Below are 9363 nucleotides of genomic sequence, written 5' to 3'. Positions count from 1 at the left end.
TATACGCAACCCACATACCCAAAAGGGAGCGGAAGTGTGCACTCAGGGACGTATACGCGATGGAGCCAGTCGCCCCAAAGTTCAACCCATGGTCCTCCTGCCCGATCACTTTTGATCGAAGGGACCACCCCACCAGCATCCGCCATGGCGGGTTCGCCGCATTGGTTCTAGACCCAATCGTCGATGGGTTTCACCTCACTAGAGTCCTAATGGACGGCGGCAGCAGCCTGAACCTGCTTTATCAGGATACAGTGCGCAAAATGGGCATAGACCCCTCAAGGATTAAACCCATAAAGATGACCTTCAAAGGTGTCATACCAGGTGTCGAGGCCAATTTTACAAGCTCAGTTACACTAGAAGTGGTCTTCGGATCCCCGGATAACTTCCGAAGCGAGGAGTTAATCTTCGACATAGTTCCGTTCCGCAGCGGCTATCATGCACTGCTCGGACGAACCGCGTTTGCAAAGTTTAACGCGGTGCCGCACTACGCATACCTCAAGCTCAAGATGCCAGGCCCTCGAGGAGTCATCACGGTCAATGGAAACATTGAACGCTCCCTCCGAACGGAGGAACATACAGCGGCTCTCGCGGCAGAAGTGCAAAGCAACCTTTTAAGGCAATTCTTGAGTCCGGCCGTTAAGAGATCGGACACCGCCAAGCGCGCCCGGAGTAACCTACAACAAGACCACCTGGCACGTTCCGAGCACGCGTAGCAATGCGGCCCCAACCCCAGCCCTTGCAAAATTGCAAAACCAGTACTCCGCGTACATAACTACGCTCTGGAGATACCATGGGCATAGGGGGACGGGCATGACCACAGCAGGCCCAAAGTGCGGCTCAACCACACCAGGGGCTCCCAAGTGTGTCATCTTTATTTTTCCTTTTTTTTCTTCCTTTTTCTTATCCTCAGGACTCCGTTTACCAGAGGCCCTGTCCGGCAGTAGACCCGCCGAACTCACGATGCAACAGCCAGGGAAGAAGAAAGGCCACGCCGAGTATACAGGTGGTCTCCATTACGAGCATTATACATGTTTTATACACCATTCTGCAGCCTACCCCTGGAGAGGGACATGCTAAATAGTCCCATCCTTTGCTTATCATACTATTTGTATCATTCTGCATTCATGGCAGTACTTTTTGAAAACAATGCATCGCTTCTTGCCTATAATTGCATTCCTCTCTTATACATATGTTCATTTACGACATGTTGCATCCGTACACTTTGGTACGGCTAAATACACCAGGGGCTTAAGTTCCCCACATTATGGTGTGATAAGTCCGAACACTTTCACAAGTGCGGCACCCCGAACTTATAGCATTATATGCATCGGCTCCGAATCATGTCTTGGGTCAATAGTTGGGTTTGCCCAGCTCCCATGTTTTGGTACCTTACGTTCCATTATATCGGCTAAGGTAGCGCTGGGAGAACCACTGCGATTGTGCCCCAGTTGAGCTGGGCGAGCACCTCAGTGGAGAAAGCTAAAACTGACCATCATGATGAGGCGAGAGCCGGTCGCTGTTCAAGAGGTTTTTTCGAGTCCCTAAAGACTTATGCCGCTTAGAGCGAGAAACCGGCTTTGTCTGGACCAGGCGTGGATAGCGCCCTGAATTCGGCCTTCCGAACAACAGGGGCTTCGCCGAAATTTAAAATTATAGAATTCTATGGCTAAGTGAGAGTGTTCAAGCACTATAAGTCCGGTTGCCTTGTTCGTTGTGTTGAGTGCCTCCCTAGATGGACCCAAAAATGGAACAAGAGCGCTCAAGTTTATCCCGAACACCCCAGCACTCGTGGCATGGGGGCAGAAGCCGACGACTTGCCATCTCTTAGATTTGATAAACAGCCGCACAGAAGGTAATATTTTAAATTAACAAGCATTGCTTAGCGCATATGAACAAAGTTTACAGCGCACAGGATAACAAAATGCGAGTCTACTCAAATATTACATCTTTGGAGCACTCACCCGCAATAATGCGGGCACCCCTTAGGACACCCTTATAATACATTTCGGGTGTGCGATACTCCTTGCCCGGCGGTGGCGCGTCCGTCACAAGCTTCTCAGCATCCATCTTGCCCCAGTGCACTTTAGCACGGGCAAGGGCCCGATGGGCACCTTCAATGCAGGCGGATTGCTTGATGACTTCAACCCAGGGACACGCATCCACCAGCCGCCGCACCAGGCCGAAGTAGCTCCCATGCATGGCCTCTTTGGGCCATAGCCGAACTATAAGGCCCTTCATGGCCTGTTCGGCCACCTTGTGGAGCTCGACCAGCTGCTTCAGCTGGTCGCTAAGGGGCACCGGATGTCCGGCCTCAGCATACTAAGACCAGAACACCTTCTCCGTCGAGCTCCCCTCCTCGGCTCTGTAGAAAGCGGCAGCATCGGACACGCTGCGGGGCAGATCTGCGAACGCTCCTAGAGAGCTCCGAATTCGGGTAAGTAACAGGTAATTCACTTTTACATGCTTGCTTTGCATGAAGAATGCCTTACCCACCGCTATCTTCTTCAATGCCTCGATTTCCTGGAGGGCCTTGTGGGCTTCGGCCTTGGCGGCTTTGGCACTCTCAAGAGGCGACGCAAGCTCGGACTCTCGAGTCTTCGAGTCACGCTCCAAATTCTCGTGTTTTTCCACGAGAGCCTGGAGCTCTTGTTGTACCTCTGTCACCTGCGCCTCCTACTTCTCTCGCCCGGCGCGTTCCGCTGCCGCATTGCGTTCGGCAGCAGACACCGCCTCCTTCAGGGTCGCCACCTTGTTCATAGCCCCTGGAGTACCCACGTTATCCTTGTCATTTCTCTTGCAACCAAATCCTTTTCTATAAGGTACAACTTTAATACGGTGTTACTCACCTTCCTTGTCCTCGAGCTGCTTCTTGGCACGGCCGAGCTCGTTCTCGGACCGCTCAAGGCTTTGCTTCAAGGTATTGACCTCCGCAGTCAGTGCGGCAGAGGTCAGCAGCGCAGCCTGCATTCCCATATTGACATAGTTTTGTTAAGACTCCTGCGTATATCTTTTTAGATCCTCAGTACGGCTTTTCTTTCCGAACACCAAACCAAGCATCAGGGGCTACTGTCTATGTGGTATTATATTACACATCTTAAAATTCTTACCTCAAAGCCTGTTAGAAGGCTGCTGCAGGCTTCGGTCAGCCCGCTCTTGGCGAGCTGAACCTTCTGAATCACCGCACTCATGACAGTGCGGTGTTCCTCTTTGATGGAAGCGCCGTTGAGCACCTCCAGCAAGTTGTCCGGCGCCTCCGGTTGGACGGAGGCCGCCGGCGTCACAGTCTTGCCCTTCTTACGAAGGGGCCGCCCGCCGGACTCCGGAACCACTGCAGGTTCCGGTACGGAGTCCGGTCCGAAGTCCGGGAGGTTGCCCTGTGGCACCTCTGGGGCCTCCTCTTCCTGGTGGGTCCCTTTCCGGGATCCCACCTCACCGTCATCGGCGTCACGGGGGGAGGAGGCGGCCGGAAGTGAAGTACTATTCACATCCGACGTGCCCAAGGACCCGCTCGACGAAGCGGGAAAATCATCCTTGGGCGGACTATAGGGTTGTATGCGGCGTTAAAGATGCTATGCGACAAAAAGAAAATTATGACTTATTCAGGAGTCCGGATACTTACGATCTCGCCAGGGGCTTGTCCCTTGAGGGCCACTCCTCGTCGCCGTCACCGGCGTTGGCAGAGCAATCCGGGGGAAGGGTCCTTCCCTTCTTGAACGGGGGAGGCCTTCCTCTTCTTCTCTCCCCTTGCTGGGGGAGAGGCCTCTTTCTTCTCCTCCTCATCCTCGTGGGAGGGGTCCGCCTCGGAGTCATCGGACGATGAATCCGATAACACCTAGCGCCGGGAACTCCTCCGGGTTCCCGTGGCCTTCTTCTTGGCCTTCTTCTCCGGCACCACGTAAGGCGCCGGAGCCAGCAGCCCTGTCAAACGGGCATCCGCTGGGTCTTCTGGAAGGGGAGCCGGACAGTTAACTTGTCTGGACGTCTTCTGCCAGGCCTGTTAAAGGTATTGGGAGTTTAGATCCCGCATAGAGTTAAACTATGAAAAGCAATTGTCCCATAAAGGATAACATGGCTTACCTCGCCAGCCGGACGCTGCGAGCTGAATCCGCGATCTTCAGTAGCGGATGCGGGGGCCTCACCGCCCTTGAACAGCACCCTTCAGGCTTCTTCGTACGTAGTGTCGAAGAGCCCACTCAGGGTTTGGTGTTGTGCCGGATCGAACTCCCACAAATTGAAGTCCCGCTATTGGCAGGGGAGAATCCGGCGGATGAGCATGACCTGGATTATGTTGACAAGCTTGAGCTTCTTGTTCACCAGGGTTTGGAGACAGGATTGGAGTCCGGTCAGCTCCTCCGAACTACCCCACAGCAGGCCCTTCTCTTTCCAGGAAGTGAGCCGCATGGGGATGCCAGATCTGAATTCGGGGACCGCTGCCCATTCAGGGTCACGCGGCTCGGTGATGTAGAACCACCCCGATTGCCACCCTTTGATTGTTTCCACAAAGGCGCCCTCGAGCCAAGTGATGTTGGGCATCTTGCCCACCATGGCGCCTCCGCATTCCGCTTGGCTGTCCTTCACAACCTTCAGCTTGACATTGAAGGTCTTTAGCCACAAGCCGAAGTGGGGCTGGATGCAAAGGAAGGCCTCGCACACGACGATAAACGCCGAGATGTTGAGGATGAAATTCGGGGCCAGATCGTGGAAATCAAGGCCGTAGTAGAACATGAGCCCCCGGACAAAGGGGTGGAGTGGGAAGCCCAGTCCGCGGAGGAAATGGGGAAGGAATACCACCCTCTCATGGGGCCCGGGGGTGGGGATGAGCTGCCCCTCGTCGGGGAGCCGGTGCGCGATGTCGCTGGACAAATATCCGGCGCCGCGCAGCTTCTTGATGTGCCCCTCTATAACGGAGGAGGCCATCCACTTGCCTCCCACTCCGGACATGGTTGGAGCAGGTCGAGGTGAGATGTGCGGACTTGGGCGCTGGAGCTTGAGTGCGCGAAGATGGATAAGCAAAGGAGGAAGAAGGCGTAGGTAAAAAGGTGGATTCTTATCCCCTTATATATGGGCGGACGAGACTATGCGTCCCCACCAGCCTGGTAAAACTCGCTTATCTCCCAAGCGCCACAATCAATGGCGCGGTTGGGTTACCCACGTCCGTATTGATGAGGATCCCAGAATAAGGGGACACGATCTATGCTTCGACAAGACGTGCCAAGGAAACCGCTTCGCTAAACATGCTGAGGTGGAATAATAGAAACGATTCAAGTAAAGGCTTGGTTGTGGTGTGACGTCACGCCACAAAATACGTCATCAGATCGAACTTGTGTAAATATTATTCTCTCTATGGTGGTATGTGGAATTTATTTTGCAGAGCCGGACACTATCCTGGTGTTCACAATCTTCTATGAATTATTCGGAGGAGGAACCCGCCTTGCAATGCCGAAGACAATATGTGCGCCGGACTCGTCGTCATTGAAGCCTGGTTCAGGGGCTACTGAGGGAGTCCTGGATTAGGGGGTGTCCGGATAGCCGAACTATCATCATTGGTCGGACTCCAAGACTATGAAGATACAAGATTGAAGACTTCGTCCCATGTCCGGAGGGGACTTTCCTTGGTGTGGAAGGCAAGCTTGGCAATACGGATATGTAGATCTCCTACCATTGTAACTGACTCTGTGTAACCCTAGCCCTCTTTGGTGTCTATATAAACTAGAGGGTTTTAGTCCATAGGACGAACAACAATCATACCATAGGCTAGCTTCTAGGGTTTAGCCTCCTTGATCTCGTGGTAGATCCACTCTTGTACTACCCATATCATCAATATCAATCAAGCATGAGTAGGGTTTTACCTCCATCGAGAGGGCCCGAACCTGGGTAAAAACATCGTGTCCCTTGTCTCCTGTTATCATCCGCCTAGACGCACAGTTCGGGACCCCCTATCCGAGATCCGCCGGTTTTGACACCGACAACTGCCTAGCAAGGTGGTCATTGACGACCAATGCAACCACCACAAGCTCCTCGTCATCCGAGGACGAATCATCCGATGAACAAATGAAGTTGTGGAAAAAATACTCCTCCTCATTGTCCATGGTACCTTGTGAGCAAAGTGTTGAACACATTGGGGTCGTGGTGGAGACATGACCGGGAATGTCACCTTGGGCTCCCCTTGCAGGCAGTAGGCAAAGTTGGCGTTGACGGTCGGCGGCTATCCTGCACCTGCCAGAAGGTGCTGGGGTCAATTGGCGCCATCGACGACCGTATTTTCTCTGGTACCGGTTGCGGCAAAAAAGAGCCACAAAACTCTGGCAAAACTCCTCTGAAACGCGGCGTGGGGCGACTATGGCATTGGGGGTGGTCGTAGTTTTGGCGGTCGGGCTAGAAAGAGTGCGTGCGACCGGAAAGATAGTGGCGGCGGCGATGGCGCGGGTAGGGGCATGGTAGGTGCAGGGGAACAGAAAAGGGGGTTGTGTCGCCGATGGGTGGGCAAGGGGAGGACAAGGGCGCACATCCCGCATGTCCGCTCGCTGTCCGTTTTGACGCAAACGCAACTCAAATTTGAGCCATGAATGGGTTGAAGGTGAACGAAATGTTTGTTCGTTTGCTCCTGTGCGTTGGGCCATGATTTTTATCTGTTTATTTCTAAACAAACGCACCAGACCATTTGGGGTCATGAGGATGGCAATGGGTAGGGTATGTGGTGGGTAGAGCAATGCCATACCCATACCCGTGTAGTTAATGGGTACAAAATTCTATCCATATCCGTACCCATGGGTATGAAACTTTACCCGTGTCCATACTCGACGGTTACCCATACCCATTGGGTAGATCAAACAATACATTCACAATTTTACATTCATCTATAGCATATTTGATAGAAAAACATTGATCTCAACTCAATAACATATAGATGAGTACATGACAATTATCTCAATTCAAATTGAAAATTGCTGACAACTTTAACATAGGTTCACAAGCTCACAACACAACTTTAACATAGGTACACTTGTTAATCACAGGTAAGGTTCACATGTCAGGTAAGGTTCACATGTCAGTGTAAGTAGATAGAGTATGAGTACATCCATGATAAAATACTATACCCGCACCCTACCCATGACTTAACGCATAGGATATGGGTACTAACCGTGGGTATAAAATTATGATCATGCCCTACCCATGCGGATATGGTATCCACATGTACCCGTACCATGGGTAAAATTACCATTGGAGTTGGCCTATATGACGCTGCTTATGGAACCCCATCGCCTTGAAGTTGTGAAATCGATAGGAGAATCACGAGCGAGTTGTCGCTAAATCGCTACCCTGGAGGCCTAGGTAAGAGGCTACTTCTGCGACGGTGGGACATTGTCTCCTCTCACTGGTTACATCGTCTACGTGGCTACGTTCCGTGACTGCGTCGCAGAATGGCACCAGTTCTATGGCGCGTTGAAGCCAAAGAGATATGACCACATTGATTGATGCTTGAACTACGTGTCATCTGCATGGCCCATTCAATCTGTATGACAAGACATCTCCAGAATTGAATGGATTTTTCAAAAAAGGCGCTTCATTACTTAAAAGGTTTAAGAATTACACCCGGCCTCTACATAACTAAGATGCACACAGCGAAACAAAGTCCTCTCGCATGAACGAAAAATAAAAAGGCGGAATACAAAGATAGTGTCTGTATAACGCCTAAAGTGGAGGCGGGCCAATCCTAAGATCATGTTGCCACCCATGTTGGATAAAAGTATCCCTTGCCGTATCCTCCAATCGTGTACGCACCTCCGTAAATAGGTCTCGATTCTCCACGCGTTGTAGAGAGGACCATAAACGAAGAGTCCCGGTACATCTGTAGATAACCTGCATTATAGAAGTACTTTTATCGTTAAAAACCTTATCATTTCTACATATCCAGAGCGACCAAATAACGGCAAGCACTCCACCCTAAGAAGAGTCCTAAACCTGTGCTCAATCCCATGTAACCAGTTGCCAAATACATTAGCAACACTACAAGGAAGATACAAGCTAGAAGCTATCTGGATGACTGACCATATAGACCGAACCAATTTGTATTGGAAGAATAAATGTTTTATTGTCTCATCATGATGACAAAAAACACATCGCGGACTTCCATGTCAATTCCTCTTGATAAGGTTATCTTTAGTAAGAATGACTCCGCGACGAAGATACTATGCAAATATTTTATTCTTAAGAGGTATCTGCATCTTCCAGATCTTCTTGTTATTATCAACTAGCACATCAAACTGGATTAATGCTCTATACATAGACTCCACTGAGAATTTTCCATTCCCATATAGGTTCCATCGAAATACATCAGACCCATGTGACAATTGCACCATGGACAATCGTTGAAGCAGGATGTACCAGGATTGGAGTCTGGGTCCAATTAAATCTCTTTTGAACATCACATTTGGCGGAAATGATTCCATTACAGTGGCAATAGTATCGCCCTTGTGACGCACAATGTTGTATAGAGCTGGATATTGTTCCCGGAGTGTGGCATTTCCTAGCCACTTGTCCTCCTAGAATCTAATTTATGAGCCGTCCTTAATCGAGAAGGATCCATACGAGAAGAAATATTTCTTCGTAGCCATTAGACCCGCCCAAAAGTGAGAATCCCCAGGCTTCTAGTATACTTGGGATACCGCCTTGGAGCCCACATATTTCCTCCTTGGGAGGGTTTGCCATACACCATTTTTGATCAGTAATTTAAACAACCATTTGCCGAGGAGGGCCATATTCTTAACCTCAAGGTCATGAATGCCCAAGCCGCCTTGGTCTTTGGGACGGCAAACCACACTCCATTTAGCGAGTCGATATTTCTTTCGCTCACTATCTCCTTGCCAAAAGAATCTTGATCAGAAATAATCCAATCTATGTAACTCCTTTTGGCAACTGGAAAAAGGAAATTATATATAGTACTATATTACTTAGTACTTAGTTTATGAGGACCAATCTTCCACCCAGAGACAGCAGTTTACCTTTCCAACTGCTAAGTCTTTTTTGCAGCCTCTCCTTAACATGTTTCCATTCAGCATTTATGAGTCTTCGATAATGTATAGGTATCCCCAAATATGTGATCGAAAACTGGCCCAACCCACATCCGAACAGTTCAGCGTACAGGTGGGCCTCGTCTTGAGCCTCGCCAAAACAAAACAATTCACTTTTATGAAAGTTGGCACTATTCATACTCGGATTTGCCTTTTTCAAATCTCTAACTGTAGATCGAGTTTTGAGCTGATTTTTTTTTATGTTGTAGACATACCCCGCAAGTATGTTGTACATTTTTTTCAGAAGTTTTTGGACTGTCTAAATATGAAATATTTGGGTTGATTGTACGAT

Source organism: Triticum aestivum, chromosome 5B (genome assembly GCF_018294505.1).
Source record: "Triticum aestivum cultivar Chinese Spring chromosome 5B, IWGSC CS RefSeq v2.1, whole genome shotgun sequence".
NCBI classification, from domain to species: domain Eukaryota; kingdom Viridiplantae; phylum Streptophyta; class Magnoliopsida; order Poales; family Poaceae; genus Triticum; species Triticum aestivum.
The sequence above is the reverse complement of the archived record's forward strand: the minus strand, read 5'-3'. Positions refer to the sequence as shown.